Source organism: Myodes glareolus, chromosome 7 (assembly GCF_982192425.1).
Source record: "Myodes glareolus chromosome 7, mMyoGla1.1, whole genome shotgun sequence".
In the NCBI taxonomy this organism is placed as follows: domain Eukaryota; kingdom Metazoa; phylum Chordata; class Mammalia; order Rodentia; family Cricetidae; genus Myodes; species Myodes glareolus.
In genome coordinates, this window is record NC_142032.1 from 87,958,697 (window position 1) to 87,975,653 (window position 16,957).

The 16,957-nt window shown below is 43.6% G+C and overlaps 1 long non-coding RNA gene across 1 annotated transcript; it reads left to right on the plus strand.

The window, feature by feature from the left end:
* The first annotated feature begins 498 nt into the window (after positions 1 to 498).
* Positions 499 to 11,929, plus strand: LOC148121494 (uncharacterized). The gene is made up of 3 exons (XR_015738281.1): positions 499 to 577; positions 6,358 to 6,451; positions 9,018 to 11,929. It is a non-coding gene; the product is annotated as an uncharacterized LOC148121494 (long non-coding RNA).
* The last annotated feature ends 5,028 nt before the right edge of the window (positions 11,930 to 16,957 follow it).

Genomic DNA, 16,957 nt, shown 5'->3' on the forward strand with positions numbered 1-16,957 from the left:
CTCCCTAGTTCTGGGATTAAAGGGAGTATACTAACATGTCTGACTCTAAAATAAAATCTTGGGGGAAGAAAGTACCTAATAATAGCCAAACCCTTGGAATAATGAAGATGACACATGCCATGACTCGAGAAACAGGACCTGGGTACTTATGTGACTCCCAGTTTCCGGTTTCACCTTCTTGATCAGTAGCAAAGAACACCACAAACAGAGACGTATGGTCCCTTTCCGCCAGCATGTTTCTTAGTGTTGGTTTTGGTTCGTTTTCTTTTTAATCAACACTGACCCAGCTCCCTCTGCTGGTTAGAAAACAGTGCAAAAACAATAAATCACTTCAGAAGCTAACCTGTGATACAGTGGTGAAGAAAGCAAAGGCTGTGGTAGCACTGAGAGTCTTACCAGTGTGACACAGTGTGACATGGTTGTGGCTATGACATTCTGGAATCTCTATGATGACCAAAAATGTAACAATCAGTCACCTCATGTATTTGGAGGCAGAGGTGTGACTTTGAAACCCGAGTTCAGGACTACAGGCCAGGAAACTCTGAGCTTAAATTCAGTCCTGGCGACAGCTGCAAAAGTAAGTGGCCTCTGACAATTCGACTGTGTTATCTCTTGACTAATTTCTGTTTTAATGTCTACACTGCAGGCACCAATATGTAGTAAGTTTCTCACTGCCATTGAATTTCTTGAATTAGGCCAGCAACCAGTGGCGTCTAGAGAATCTACACACCATACAACATACTCCCTTCCAGGTTTGGGGGGTGTTTGAAGGAATGTGGGGACTGTCTGTGTTGCTTTGCATGATGCTGACTTACTGTAAGTTCTCCACAAATACTCAAACACTTCGCTCTTCCACCACTGACTCTACCAGGGACTAGAGAGTTTTCCAAGTTTGATAAAAGGTATTTTTAGATATTCAGCTTCCACTGGATTGTCTGTAACAACAGAAGAACTAATTCTTCATTCCAAGTTCTTACCAACAGGCCTTGCAAGCAAAACCTGGGTTCTCAAGGGAATCCATTCTTCTCTTTAAAAAAATTTAAGCCGAGCTGGGGGCAGTGCCACGTGCCTTTAATCTCAGTACTTAGGAGGGAGAGGCAGGTGGATCTCTGAGTTCAAGGCCAGTCTGGTCTACAGAGAAAGTTCTAGAATGGCCAGGGATACACAGAGAAATTCTGCCTTGAAAAGAACAAACAAAAAATATTTAAACTCTCTCTCTCTCTCTCTCTCTCTCTCTCTCTCTCTCTCTCTCTCTCTGTGTGTGTGTGTGTGTGTGTGTGTGTGTGTGTCTGTGCATCTGTGTGCCTGTGTGTATATTTATACCATGGTATATGTGTAGGTCAGAAAACAGGACAATTTTCAGGAGCCAGTCAAACTTGACTCGTCAGACTTGGTGCCAAGTGCCTTTTCCCACTGGGTCATCTCACCGACCCTCCTCTACTCTTGAGTCTCTCCGTTACTTGTTTGCTTTGAAGTAAGCTTTGGGTCATAGCTCAGTTGATAAAATACTTGCCACACAACATGAGGATCAGGGTTCAATGTCCAAACCCATGTAAAAAGCCTACTGTGGCTGAGCAGTGGTGGTGCATGCCTTCAATCCCAGCACTCAGGAGGCAGAGGCAAGCAAATGTCTGTGAGTTCAAGTCCTGCCTGGTCTACAGAGTGAGTTTCAGGACAGCCAAAACTACACAAAGAGACTCTGCCTCGAATAACCGAACCAAAACAAAACAAAAAAGACCAGAGTGGTGACTTGTGCTTATAATCCCAGTGCTGGGGAAGAATACAGGAGCAGATTCTGGGGGTCTGCCAGCCAGCCTAGATAAATATGAGATCTCCAAGCCGGTAAGGAGAAACAGGTGGATGGCACATGGGGAATATACCTAGGTATAAAATGCACACACAGATATATACAAAAATACGCCATGAAGCCAGGTAAAGGGAGTATGAGCCTGTGTTCCCAGGGTGTGGTAGGTAGAGGCAGGAGAGTCAAAAATTCAAGACTAGTCTTATCATAGAGAAAATGTGAGACCAGCCTATTACACAAGATATTATCTCACAAAAAAAAGAGGAGGAAAATATACTTCCTATGACTCAAAATCACTGGTTCCCATGTTGCCTAATTAAGATTACTAGTAGCCCAGCTAATAAAAGTTAGCTCTGTCCTACTCCCTCAACTGCACTGTGTCTTGCCTTTGGAATAGGGGGGAAAAGGCTTCTGAACTCATGAAGAAAAAGCATAACTACATACAGAAATGCCCATTAATCAGAAGGGTGGTAGACCACTGTGAGCTTAAGGCCAGCCTGGTCAAATAGCCAGCTCCAGACTGGCCAGTACTTCATAGTGAGACCCTGTGTCAAAAAAAAGAAAGAAAGAAAGAAAGAGAAAGAACAAGAAAAGAAAAGAAAGAAAAAAAGAGAAAAGGTGGGGAATCGGGGGGAGAGCTAAAGAGGCTGCCAAGGAAAGAACATTCCAGCATTCCAGGCAGAGCAGCAAGTGCTGAGGTTCTTGGAAGATTTGGCAATGAGGAGCGGAAGGAGTGGGAAATAGCTTAGAAAGAAGCAGAAATGGGGGCCTGCACACGGGTGAAAGGAATGTTGGCAGCTATACAAACACAAATTCCGCTGTCAAACTGATTATTATGAGACACTCGGTGATAGTATTTGAAACAACTAGTTCAGTGTCTTTTGTTTAGGAGAGTCCAACAGTTTGCCTGAAATAAACCAATTGGTTCAAGTAATTGGGGTGGAAGCAAGAAGACAAATGGGAGTGGGGTAAGATCCTAGCTGTTGTGGTGATGCAGACATGTCTTTACACAGTCCTTAGTGATAGCTAGGCCTAGGCTGTATATTCCATTCTGATCTTCCAGGGAGGGTAAACGTGGAAAATCCCATCAATAATGAAATTCAGTGAACCCATAACAACAATGAAGTCATTCTTAAGGGAAATATAGCTTCCTGGTAATAAGATCCGAGAGAAATGGTCCCTAACTGTGAGTCACTCTGACACAATGGCCAAAGTCTCAAGAGCAGCCCTGTAATAAACACTACACTAATAGGCCACTTTCAGCTCCGGAGATGAATGCTACAAGATGCTGAGGGCCAGCTCTTATAGTTAATTTCATGCATAAAGCTTCCATGCACTAGCAAAAGCAATCCTACAAGAGGCAAGCTGGCTGCAGGGTTTATTCTAGTGGCTCTTGGAGGAACAGTGCTCTGAATATCCAGCAAACTCCCTAGGTTGGCTGCCTTTCAAATAACTTGCAAGGAATAGTGATTGAAGTACAGTAGAAAATCTGAACTTCTCTGTAAGAAAAGAATGTAGCTGATCCTGGCTGCCAAATAACCATTGGGTTGACAGGCAGTCCATGGAGATAAAGTCAGGACTGACAACGCTTCAGACAATGACAACCCTAACTGCGTGGTAGCTGGAAATCAAAGCCATTCTACTGCCATTTGGACACGGGTGTAAGAAGTTTATAAGTATAGTTGGGTATGGTGACTCACCACAGGTGTGAAAAAAACTGAATGGCAATAGGACTTCAGTTGGGTGTGTGGCACATGCATGTAACCCCAGTAGACAGGAAGCAGAGACTGGGGGATTGCCATACCTTCAAAACCAGTCTGGTCTGCATAGGTAGTTCCCAGTCAGCCAGAGTTATATAGCCAGACAATACATTGTCTCATAAATAAAAATTAGTCCTTCCCCTGCTATCGATAGCACAGAGACTAGAGAAGAGTTTCGCAGCATGTGTGAGGTGACCCAAGGGGTCCAGAGACATAGTGAAGCCCTACGATGAGAGTGCTCTGGGTCACAGCACTGCAGATAGCAGCATAAGTGTGAAATCATTTGAATCTAGAGTCCGACTAGTCAGAAGAAACAGTTTGCGTAGAACCCATTTGTCATCCCAGTGAGAGCGAACATTAGTTGAACATTCACTTTGTGCCAGGCACTGGCTGAAGCACTTCCTGTTCATTGTATTTATTTGTTTGTTTGTTTAATTCTTGAAGCTGAGGCATGAAGCAAGTACAATTAATTTCATTTCACAGGAAGGGAGTCTAAGAACCAGGAAGGTAAAAAATGCTTCCTGCATTTGTTTTTGCTTTCATGTGGTGTTGGGGATTGAACTCAGAGCCTCATGTAGAGTGCATATAGGCTATACAAGCACTCAGCACCAACCTGCTCCCCAGCCCTAATATTTTCTTGACTCTGTTGGTGTCCCCCTGTGTGCCAGCCGCTCTAATGAGAAGATTTGTTGTCTCAATGACTGGACACAACAGAAGTGTGTTTTTCTCATGTAGGCCTAATAAAAAGTTAGACCCAGGTTGCTGTCTCTAGTACTAAGGTTTCTAGTTTCTATCCTAAAGGTGAAATATATCTAGTTCCACTGGCCAGAATCACCTGTGCACACCTTGGCTGAAAACCACAGATTCACTATGGTCTCCAGGAAAAGAAAAATGGCTTTGTCACCAGCCAGACTATTTCTGTCATGCCAAGCGATCAGCTGGCTCAGAATGTGCTCATCCGTGAACTCGAAGCACCTCGAGATAGCTTTGTTCATGGCCTTTTGATAAAAGGGGAAAAAGAATTACTTGTCCTCATAGTAGAAGCATGGCATTATTTGCACTCAACAGGTACTGGGTTCTATGTAATTACTGTCAGAATGCATAGTGTGGCTTAGGTTTTGTTTTAGGGCTCCCCAGCCCACACAAGGTCTCCTTTATCCCAGGCTCTATGAATTTAAGTTCAGCCTGGGCTACATAGTGGTTTTATGGTAGTCTGAACTGCAGAGTGAAATAGATCCTGCCTCAAATCCCTAAGATAATGAAGTTTAAAAGAACAGGCATAGTGGTACATACATTTAATCCCAGCACTCAGGAGGCAGAGTTGGGCGGATCTCTGAGTTTGGGGCCAGCCTGGTCTATGTAGAAAGTTCCAGACCAGCCAGGGCTACATATAGAGGCCCTGTCTCAGAGAGGGAAGGGAGAGGGCAGGAAGAAAAAGTGTGTGTGTGTGTGTGTGTGTGTGTGTGTGTGTGTGTGTGTGTGTGAGAGAGAGAGAGAGAGAGAGAGAGAGAGAGAGAGAGAGAGGAGGAGGAGGAGATGGGAAGGAAAGGGGAGAAGAGAGGAGGGGAGGGGAGGGGAGGGGAGGGGAGGGGAGGGGAGGAGAGGAGAGGAGAGGAGAAGAGAAGAGAAGAGAAGAGAAGAGAAGAGAAGAGAAGAGAAGAGAAGAGAAGAGAGAAGAGAAAAAGAGAAGAGAGTGAAGGAGGAAGGGAGGGAGGGAGGGAGGGAGGAAGGGAGGGAGGGAGGGAGGGAGGAAGGGAGGGAGGGAAACAAAGAGGTTGGCTTTGATTTGCAGATTTACTTGTTGGCCCTGCTGATTTTAGGACGGTGACAAGGCACATATTATGCTTGTAGCACATCATAGAACAAAGACACTCAACTCCAGGACTCTATTCAATAAAGGAAGACAAAGGGACTGGGGACCCATAGTGCCCTCAAGACACCTGAAGATTCCCCATTCGCCTTTTCAACACAGGCTCTTAACGAACACTAAAGAGTCGAATGTAGGCACTGGCTTGTGGGATTTTATACTTAGGCCCTTACCTTGAGTTCTCCTGATTCATCCTCCTCTGAAGTCTCAAAGCACTAAAGCCGTGACAAATGCTCACGCCCACTGAAATGTCATTCACTAGGACAGTGTGATAAGGTGATTCAGGGTCCAAGCAATGGCATCAGCTTGCCTGCTCCGACTGACTGTGTAATCTGGGCACATTAATTACCTGCCCAGGGCCTCATATCTGAAAAACAGGTGTTACAATGACTCTTTATAAGTTTTTCATGAAGATAAAATGACTTAATCTAAAAAACTTGTCATATCCAGCACATGAGAAGCCTTCAGCAAGAGTTAGCTATTTTCCCAAGTGCCTCTTCCAGTGCTTTTATGATGTTTGGGAGGAAGACAGCAGAGGAGAGGAAAGTAGGTGGCCTGGGATAGCTGTTTCTCTTGTGAGTCACATCCCACATGTACTGCCACCTCTTTTCTTTTCTGCCCCTATCATTTGGCTTTGTTTAAAGACAGCGAATTCTCTAAACCTGGAACCGCACAAATAGGTTACTTTTCTTGTTGCTATACCAGCTTAAGAAAGAAAGGTTTAAAATAGGGAAAGGAATTACTTATTTTACCTCATAACTTGATATAGTTTATCAAGTTAGGGAAGGCATGGCAGTGGGAGTGGCCCGTGCCTGTGGTAGCAGAAGCATAAGGATGCTTGTGCACATTTGGGTAGATCGGGGAGAGGGGATGAATGGATGGATGGTAGTACTTATCAACCTTCTTTGTTTCCCTCTTTTATTCAGTCTAGGACCCAGGAGGGTACCACTCATACTCAAGGTGGATCTTCCCCCTCAGTTGAACCTCTCCAGAAACACATTCACAGATTCCCATCTACGGGTATGTTTCCTAGGTGATTCTAAATCCACTGAATTTGTCAATGAATAGTAACTATTACAAGACCACCTCGCCTCAACTTGTCATCTAGACATATCTCTTTTAAACCATAGCATTCTACCCCTAGTTCTCAAAGTCTCATGGTGAGCCCATTACACAAAATGCTTCTAATGTATCTTGAGGCGTTCACTAAGGTTTAAATTAATAGTTTCAACACTGTTCAAAAGCCCAAGTTGAAAGTCTGCCCTCAGACTCAAAGTAACCCCTTAATATTGAACTGTTGTAAAGTCAAAAACATATTTCCAATATACATGGCACAGAACAAATATTTCCATCCTAAAGGGAAGAATGGGGGTACAGAGAGGAAAGTTCAAACCTAAACAAGACAAAACCTGGGCAGGGCAAGCATGACACGCTGTCATCCATAGCTAGGATCTGACCTCCTTCCCCTCAACTCTGTAGTATACAACATCCATGGCTTCTCTCTAGGGCCGGCTTCACTCAGTGTCTGCAACTTCTTTGCTGGGCATCTGTGTTCCTGACATTTTCACTATCCCGTGATCACTGTAATTCAGGCATCATCTCCATAACGTGAGCCCCCTCAGGAGGCAGGGACTACAGCTACAACCCAGGACACGCTGCTTCCACGGCTTTCTAGAGTTTGACACAAGCTTCCATGATCCCCTCACTCCTGCATCTGTCCTGTTTGCAAAACCAGTATCATGTGGATGGTGGCAGGTTCTCCTGCCAGCCTACGACGTAGCCTGATCCCTTTGGACCACAGCTGCGGTAGATTCCGTGTGCCTTCATGGCTACACCTGGCCAAAACATTCCCTAAGCAGTGATTTTCCCTTTTAAAAACACAAGGGGTGTGTGTGTGTGTGTGTGTGTGTGTGTGTGTGTGTGTGTGTGTGTGTGTGTCCGTCCTCTACAATGCACATGTAGAGGTCAGTGAGAGTCAGTTTTCAACTTCAAACCTTGTTGTGAGGCAGGATCTCTTATTTCTTCCATTGTGCTCTATACTGGCCCTTCAGCTTCCAGATGATAATTCTGTCTGTCTATCTATCTATCTATCTATCTATCTGTCTGTCTGTCTGTCTATCTATCTATCTATCATCTGTCTATCTATCTATCATCTATCTATCTATCTATCTATCTATCATCTATCTATCTATCATCTATCTATCTATCTATCATCTATCTATCATCTGTCTATCATCTGTCTATCTATCTGTCTATCATCTATCTATCTATTCATCTATCTATCTATCTATATATCATCTATCATCTATCTATCTATCATCTATCTATCTATCATCTATCTATCTATCTATCATCTATCTATCTATCTATCATCTATCTATCTATCTATCTATCTATCTATCTATCTGTCATCTATCTCCTGGGTCTATCCAATAAGCAGTGGGATTACAGATGTAAGACACTGTATCTAGCTTTTTACATGGGTCCCAGGGATGTGAATTCTGGTCATGAGACTTGTACAGCAAGCACTTTTACCTACTAGGCTAGCTCCCTTTTGTTCTTTTCCTTCTTTCTTTTTGTCTTCGGGTTTTTTGTTTGTTTGTTTGTTTTGTCTTTGGTTTTGTTTTTTTAGCAAAGATTCACTATATATCTCAGTCTGGCTTCAAACACAATTCTCCTGCCTTACCTTGAGTATCAGGATTACACCATACCTTACTCAATATTCAGTTTTATTTAAAGTTTTGAGACAGGGTCTTCATATGTAGCCCCTATATAGCAAGTTCCAGGCTGGTTTGAATTCATGGCCTTTCTCCTGCCTTTGCTTCTCATGGTTCTGAAATTACGGGCATATGAACTGTCACACCCAGCTCCACTTTTTTAGTTGGGAAAAACAAAGCCAAGTGTGATGGTACAGGCCTGTAATCCCAGCACTTGGAAAGTAGAAGTAGGAAAAATCAGGAGTCCAAGGTCATCCTCAGATATATAGTAAGTTTGAAACCAGTCCAAACTACATGAGATTCTGTCTTTAAAAAAAAAAAATTAAGCAAACCAGGTATGGCGGGACATGCCTTTAATCCCAAACTCCAGAGGTAGAGAGAGGTGTATCTGTGTGAGTTTGAGGCCACCCTGGTCTACATAGCTGCAGAGTGAGACCTTGTCTCAAAATAAATAAATAAAAAATAATCAATAAATAAGAAAGAGCTGAAAAGATGACTTAGAGGTTAAGAGCGCTGACTGCGCCTCTAGAGGACCCTAATTCAATTCTTAGCATCTACTTAATGGCTAACAACCTTGAGTGCCAGGCACACGTGTGGTGCACAGATATACATGAAGGCAAAACATCCATATACATAAAAGTAAATGGGCCAGGCCTTCAATACACAGCTTGAATTCCAGTCTGATCTACTTAGAGTTTCAAGTCAGCCAGGGAAACCCAGGGAGGCTGTCTCAAAAAAACAAAACCAAATTAAGTTTTAAATAAATAAATAACACAGGCCGGTGAGATGGCTCAATCGGTAAAGGTACTTGCTTTGATGGAGCCTCCTCGCCCCAAGTAGTGTAATTGTTCCTGTTCCATTTCTTCCAGCTGTTCCTGAGCCTCACATGGTCTCTCTAAGCAGACAGAGAAAGTACGACGCCATGGCCCCACAACCCTCGTGCCTTCATGGTGGCTCCAAACGAGAAAGCTGCCTGCAAGGCAACCGCCAGGATGCTCTGTTGTCTGCATTTCGCTGCGTTAGCGACAAGGCTGCAGAAGCAGTCTGCCAGCTCTTCCACCTCCTCTTCCTCTTCTTCCTCCTCCTCTACTTCATCCTTTGCCCCCTCCCCCTCCCCCTCTCCCTCCTCCTACTTTGAGACAGGAGCTTGTTTTGTAGCCCAGGCTTGACTTGGACTATGGCTCCTCCTGCCTCAGACTCCCCAAGTATTACATTTGCAGCCACAGGCCCTACAAAACCACTTTCCTGACATACAGAGTTGCTATCCAAAAGCACGTAAACAGCGGACGCTTTCCAACTTAATTGTGTAGTAATTCAACTCAGTTTTTCTTTTTTAACATTTCAATTCAATACAGATGCTTCTCAGAACTGACTTACAAAGTTAGGCTTTGTGATTCTGACCAAGGTGGTGTCAAACAGAAAGAATATATTTCATTTATTCATTCAAGTATCAAGCTTTTTACTGAGTATGGTTGATCTTACCTGTAATTCCAGCACATACTTGGGAGGCAGAGGCAGGAGGATTGCTGGGAATCTGAGGCCACTCTGGGTTACAGAGTTAAGTTGTAGACCCACCGGCCTTGGCTAGAGAGTAAGACTGTCACAAATAAATAGCTTGTGCTCTGTGCCAGGCACTGCTCTAAATATTAAGGAATTAGCGATGGACAAGAGAAAGTCCCTGTTGTCATTGAGTTTACTTTCTCATGCAGAACGAGAAACAACTACAATTTGAAGACTGGAAGGAAATAGTTCTTCCCAGAGTGTTGAAGGTGTGTTGCACAGATAGGTCTTCCATGGCTATTTTAGACAGAGTGGTCAGGTGAGTTCTCAGAAAGGAACATTTAGGAGAGATGTGAAGGATAAAGACAGAGCCACCAAGCTCAAGGGAACAGCATTCCCAGCATGGAAATAACTAATACCAAACCATCATAGCAGGAATGGGAAGGAGGCTACTCTGGCTGGGACACTGTGGTCAGAGGTAAACCAGCTCTGTTTGCAAAAGACTTTGGGAGCAAAAGGGAGGGCTACTGTAGGTGGGATGGGAAGGTTCTGGAGAGTTTATCTTGTTTCTGCTTTTGTTTGAGATTGTGTCTTGCTATGTAGCCCAGCCTGACCTCGATTTCACAGCACCTCCTCCTTCCTTGGTGCTGCCATGCTCAGCTTATTGGGGAGTTTTAACCAGTTGGTGAGGAGGTTGGATTTGCTGTTTTGTTTGGTTGGTTCTTCGGTTGTCATTGTTTTTGGAACTAAATCTCATGTAGCCCAGCCTGGCTTCGAGCTCCCAGCAATCTCAAACTCACAGTATTCTGTGTGCTTCACTCTTCCCAGTGCTGGGATCACAGGTACGTACCACTATACTCACCTTTTCTGAATTCTGGGTGGCCAAGCATACAAATGCAAATGCAGGGTAGACAGTTACATAAGGGAGTTCAGAGATGTTAGGGACTAGTTATACAGATTTGAGCATCATTGATCCAGAAGTGTACGTCAAATCGTGGGACTCAATGAACCCCCAGGTGGAAGATATGAACAGAGAAAAAAAAGTTGTGATCTATGTTTTTAGAGCCCACCTACCATCAGAGATCTGATGAAGAAGAGGGAGCAGACAAATAACACAGGAGAGCAGAGAAGCTTAGTATGGTGGTGAATGCCTATAACCTGAGTTACCCAAGAGAGTAGTTGAGAATCATGAGTTCAAGGACAACCTGGGACATATAGGAAGATTCTGTCTCTGCATTTCCAAAAGGAGAACTGGGCAAGCTTATTGGCTGACTTCTCTAGCATGTGTGCCTCAGTTAGATTCCAAGTACAGAAAAACAAAACAGAATTAACTAGCCAGTGTGTAAGAAAGGGGAAGAATAGGAAAAGTTAGGTGACCCTAGAGTCCTGGAAGCCTTCAGAAGGAGTGGTCACAAAGTCAAAAACTGCTGAGAGGTCCAGAAAGCCAGGGTCTTAAAAACCATCTCAGGATATGTAGGGGATGAGGCCCACTAGGGTGAGAAAGCAGTCAGCCGGCATAGGTGATTTGTTTGAGTTTTGTTTTAATAGGAGTTGGAGAAGGCATGTTATGTCAAGAGAGAGCATGGCCCTGGAGGAACGACTTGCCAGTTAAGGACTCTTTCTGCTCTTGAAGAGGACCGGAGTTGTGTTCCAAGCACCCACAAGGAACAACTCACAACCCCTGCAACTCTAGCTTCAGGGGATCTAACACCCTTCACTGGCTCCGCCTGCACCTGCAGAAATGTGGCATATACTAATACAGACACTATAAATTAAAACATTTTCCAGAGAGACTGCGGGGGCTCAGCAGATAAGGGTGCTTGTCACAAAGCTGACAAACCTGAATTCAATCCTTAGGATCCAAATTGTGGAAGGAGAGGAGCAATTCCTACAAGCTCCTACAAGGAGCAATTCTCGTACCTTTGTGCTAGCACCATAGCTAAAATAAAAAAAGAAAATGGGACGGCATACATATGTGCAGGGTTTTGAATGAAGAGGGAAAATTAGGGAGTTTTGAGATGGGGAAGAGTTTGAACTTTGGTTCCTACTCTTAGAAAGGTTATGATAACATCTGGCAGAAACAATACTAATGACAAAAGCTTTATGCTTGACTGGGGCTGCTATTATTCTAGCATTAGGAAGGTGGAGCCGGAAGTCCAGGACAGCTAGGGAGGTAGCTCAGGTGGTAAAGTACTAGCATATAAGGTCCTGATTTTGAACCCCAGCACCATATCAAAACTTGGCATGGTGGCACAAGCCTATAATCACAACACTAGGGTAGTAGAGGCAGGAAAATCAAGGGTTCAGGATCATCCTTGGCTACATAACGATTCTAAAGCAAGCTTGGGAAACAGGAGACCTACCTATAAATAAATACACAAAATTTAGAAGTTCAAGGTCATCCATGGATGCATGAAGGCAGCAAGACCAGCCTGAGCTATATCACATAGTCTCAAAATAAAAACAATTTAGCTTTGAATGAAATCTGTATATATGATGCTGAACAGTCAGAACTCACTAGATGGAGGGAACAATAGTAATAAAACTAACTGAAAACATCAATAATGGAGTAATGGGGCTAGAGAGATAGTTCCGCAGGTAGTAGCACTGGTTACTCCTCCAGAAGTCCTGGGTTTAGTTCCCAGCACTCACATGGTGACCTGCAACAGTAACTCCAGTTCCAGGAGACCAAGGCCCTCTTCTGGCCCAGACACCAGGCATACAAGAAGTGCACTGACAATCATGCTAGCCAAACACCCAGTCATAGTTTTTAAAAGATGGGAGATTTTTTTTTAAGGATTAAATCGAGTAAAAAGAATCAGAACTTCAGAAAAATGGAGAGATTACAGTCAACCATAGTGACTGTACCTTCTTCCCATTAAAAATTAGGACCCATCATATGGGTTAAATTCTATAAACACGGTCATGTGAAAAATTGACAGACTTCAAGAGCTTTAACTAATTCAGGGGTAGGACACTTGCCTAACATACACAAGGCTTGGGAAATTTTTATCATTAATGAAAGAAGAATTTGCCATTTAGTTGAGGCTGACCTGGTGCTTATTTTAACACAGGCTGGCCTTGAACTTGTGGCCTACCTCAGCCTTCTAAGTTTTAGAATTAAGGCTCTTGGTTTGATCAGTAGTACCCCAAAACCATTAAACAACAAATAAAGAACTAGCCATCACAAATATTTAATTTTTTTAAAAAAATTTATTCATTTTATTTTATGTTTTGCCTGTATGTATGTATGTCATAAGGAAGTTAGAAGATCCCCTGGAACCGAAGCTATGGATAGCTGTGAGCCTCTACATTGGTGTTGGAAACCAAACCAGGGTCCTCTGAAAGAACAAGTACTCTTAGCCGCTGCGTCATCTCTCCATCTCCTATTGCAAATACTTTAATAGAGGCAATTCCAAATGTATTCCCTCTGCCTGGTGCAACAGTCTACATCTCTTCCTGTCCACTCGACCCCTTGCCCAGGGTACTTCCTCTAGACTCCTGCTTGCCCCATCCTTGCCTCCAGCTGACTTGGATGTTCCTCCTCTTCTGGAAAGTAGAACTCAATTTTTCTTTTCAGGTTTTATAATTCTATGTATGTGTATATGATGCGTTGATGTGTGTGTGTGTGAGTATGGGCTAGGTTTCCAGGAGTATGCCACCATCCTAGTGTATGGGGTGCTGGGGACTAACCCACTAGGGTTTTGTGCATGCTAGGAACACAAGCCCTCTACCAACAGCTCACAGCTCCAGCCCTCGGTCAACAATTACTGAATTTAACAGGGAGACTTTGTTGGAAACTCCTGGACTCAAGTCCTTGAAGGTCTGATAAAAATCCCACTGCAACTTTGTATCACACAAGAGTCCTGTACTGTTTGTGTTTTTTAATCTTCATTTTTGTTGATCAGTGAGCTTGTAGCCAAACATGTCCACTGTAATCTAAATATACTTCATCCCCAATTACTAAGCTCCCAGACTTTAAAATTTTAAAATATGTGTGTGTGTGTGTGTGTGTGTGTGTGTGCGCAAAGTCAGATAACTTTTGTGGATCCATTTCTCTCCCTCCCTTTACACGGGTTTCAGGGTTCCAACTCCAATCTTTAGACTTGTGCTGCAAGCATCTTTCCCCGAGAAAGCCATCTCACCAGCCTGAGAAGCGCATCTTTTAACATTATGTCATATTATTCTATTTCATAGCAGATTCAATCCATTTCCCTGTTGACAAACATTTAATTTGTCTATTAGGGTTTTCTAGATGAACAAAATCAATAGAATACATTTATCCTATATAACATATAATATGTGAAAAGGGGGATTTGAGCCGATGAGATGAATCATTAGGAAAAGGCACTTGCTACCAAGCTTGATAACCTGAGATTGAACTCCAGGACCCACACATTGTTCTCTGATGTCCACACATGCACCATACATGTGTGGGCACAAATATATACCACACAGTATAAAAAATGTTTCCTAAAACTTTTAAAATAAAAGATGATTATTAGGTTGGCTTAAATGATGTGGTTTGGGCAGTCTAACAATATATTGGGGAGGCTGAGACACTGGATGCTTCAGCGGTCCCAATCTAATGCTGAAAGCCAAGAGGATTCCTGAAGAGACACTGGTCTTCAGTCCGTGTCCGAAGGCTGAAGAAGCTGGGTTCCAATGTCTACAAAGGATGGCCGTGGCAGCAGCAGGGAACACGTGCTCAGCAGCAAGATGCACGGGGTAGATGAACTTGCCAGCACGGCAGGAAGGCAATGACCAGACAAGCAGGAAGAATGCAGCATTTCCCCTGGGACCTCTGTTTATCTGGCTGACGTCGGAAGGCGCAGCCCACGTTTAAGGTGGGCCTTCCCACTTCAAATACCCTAATGAAGAAAAATCCCTTTCAGAGCCTAGAGAGCGGGCTGAGCACTCAGGAGCAGGTGCTGTTCTTGCAGAGGGCTCAGATTCCATTCCCGGTACCCACATGGAAGCTCATAACCGTCTGAAACTCCAGTTCCAGGGGGTCAGGCAGCAAGCATACCGCTAGCTGGTACACAGGCAGACAAAACATACACAAAATCTTAAAAAGAAAAAAGAAAGAGAAAATCCCTTACAGACATGCCCATTGGTTTAGCTGATTTCAGACCTAGTGAAGTTGACAATGAAGATTTATCACAGATTTTTTTTTCCACTCTTTTCATGCCATACAGTCTATGAGTTGAATTGTGTCCCTTGTAGATTCATACATGCAATGCTAAAGGTCTTAGAATGCATACTTATTTGTGAATAGGACCTTTGTGGAGAGAGGTCAAGATAAACTGATATCCTTAAAGAAGAAATTGGGGAGACGGCCCAGTGGTTTAGAACACTGTTTGAATTCTAGTTGTTAAGTTGGGAGCTTAGGCCCCAGCCCCTTGCATCTATCCTAGCCCCCTGACCCTGAGAGTTAGCACTCTGGACTCCAAATTCCAGCAGGCCAGGTCCCTGGGTGGGGGGTGGGTCAGGACCACTCCCAAGAGTATTTAAATGAACTCCCAAAAGAGGAACTTGTGGTCTCTTTTTCTTCCTCCCGGTGGTTGTGTTTGCGGCCCCTTGGGGCCTCCCGAGAGTGCAGAACTCCCATTAAGCCTGGATTTTTTTTAATTTGGCTTGTTTTGATTTGGCTTGATTGGGATTTTGCATCAGCAGAGAGCTCGCGTTAGAAAATATTTCTAACACTAGAGATTCCTACATAGTCCCCTCCTGGTTTTCCCACCTTTGTGTGTTCTCCCTCTCTTAAGTATGGACCGTGCTTCTCCACTCGTAATATAAATACAGTATAGGAGAAGCGACGGGATACCATTAAAATACTGGTTTCTTCATGTCGTTTTATTCTCACATCTGGTTGTTTTTGAGACAACATCTTGATATGTATCCTCGGCTTTTCTAGAACTTGTTAGACAGTTCAGTGGCCTTAAACTTACTCCCAGAGGAGCCAGCACTCTTAAGGGGTCTTTTCATTGTCTCATGAAATAAACTTTGATATTATCTCCCCTACTATTTTTTTTTTGAGACAGGGTTCTCTGTATCTTTAGAGGTTTAGAGGAACTAGCTCTTGTAGACCAGGCTGGCCTTAAACTCACAGAGATCCGCCTGCCTCTGCCTCCCAAGTGTTGGGATTAAAGGCAAGTGTCACCGCCCTGCTTGTTTTGGTTTTTCAAAACAGGGTTTTCCCACCATTTTAAGCCACTTAATGAGATTGACAGCTGAGGTACCAGTTTGAACAGTATTTACATTCCTGACCCAAAGAAATATAAAAGCTTGTTCCTTCAAGCTGCTAAATTCAGGAGTAAACAAACATGAAGGCCACAGATAACTAACAAACCTCCATCTTCCCTGTGTATCCCTCTCGAGCTTCCAAAGTTATTTGCACAGATCTCTATTAATGATCATCCCATGCTACCCATCTGAGTCACTCTCTCCAACTCGATTGTCTCCAAAAAACAGAAACCCTGGCTCAGATGTAGAGTCCAAAGCACAGATATCCCAATTTCCAAGGTAAGCTACTTAAATCCTCTCCAGCCCCCGATTAGGGCATTTTCATACCACACTATGAAATCTTCAAAAAATATGACCCTGATCATTGGAAGCTTCACATCCACAGGGTCTTACTATGCCTGGTTGACTGGTAACTCATTATGTAGACCAGGCTGGCTTAAAACTCCGAGACCCACCTGGTTCTGCTTCCCTAGTGTTGAGAGTAAAGGCATGTGCCACCACTCCTAACTAACTTTTTTTTTAAATCTTGTTTCATTTTTATTTTTTTATTATTTATTTATTTATTAAAAATTTCCACCTCTTCCCCGCCTCCTTTTTCCTCCCCCTCCCCATCTCCCCCTCCCTCTCTTTTGTTTCATTTTTAAAAGTTTGAAATTACATGGTGTTTTGTTTTTGTTTCTTCATGAGCCTATGCTGTGTGTGTGTGTGGGGGGGGGATACACAAAGAGGCCAAAGGCATCAGATCTGGTGTTTGAGTTACAGGCAGTTGTGAGCTGCCTGATGGGCAATTGTGAGTGTCTGACACGGGTACAGAGGACCGAACTCAAGTCTTCTGGAAGAGTAATACCTATGCTTAACCACTGAGCCACCTCTCTGTCCCCAGATTGTCTTGAGACAAAGCTGGAAGTAACCCAGGCTGGCCTTTAGCTCCTGAGCCTTCTGCGTCCACTTCTCGCGTGCTGGGATTACAGGTGTGTACCACCATTTGACAAGACCTAAAATTTTAACACTGTCTTTGAGCTCCAGCATGAGATGCTTGCCTGTCTGTCTCACCAGGGAAACG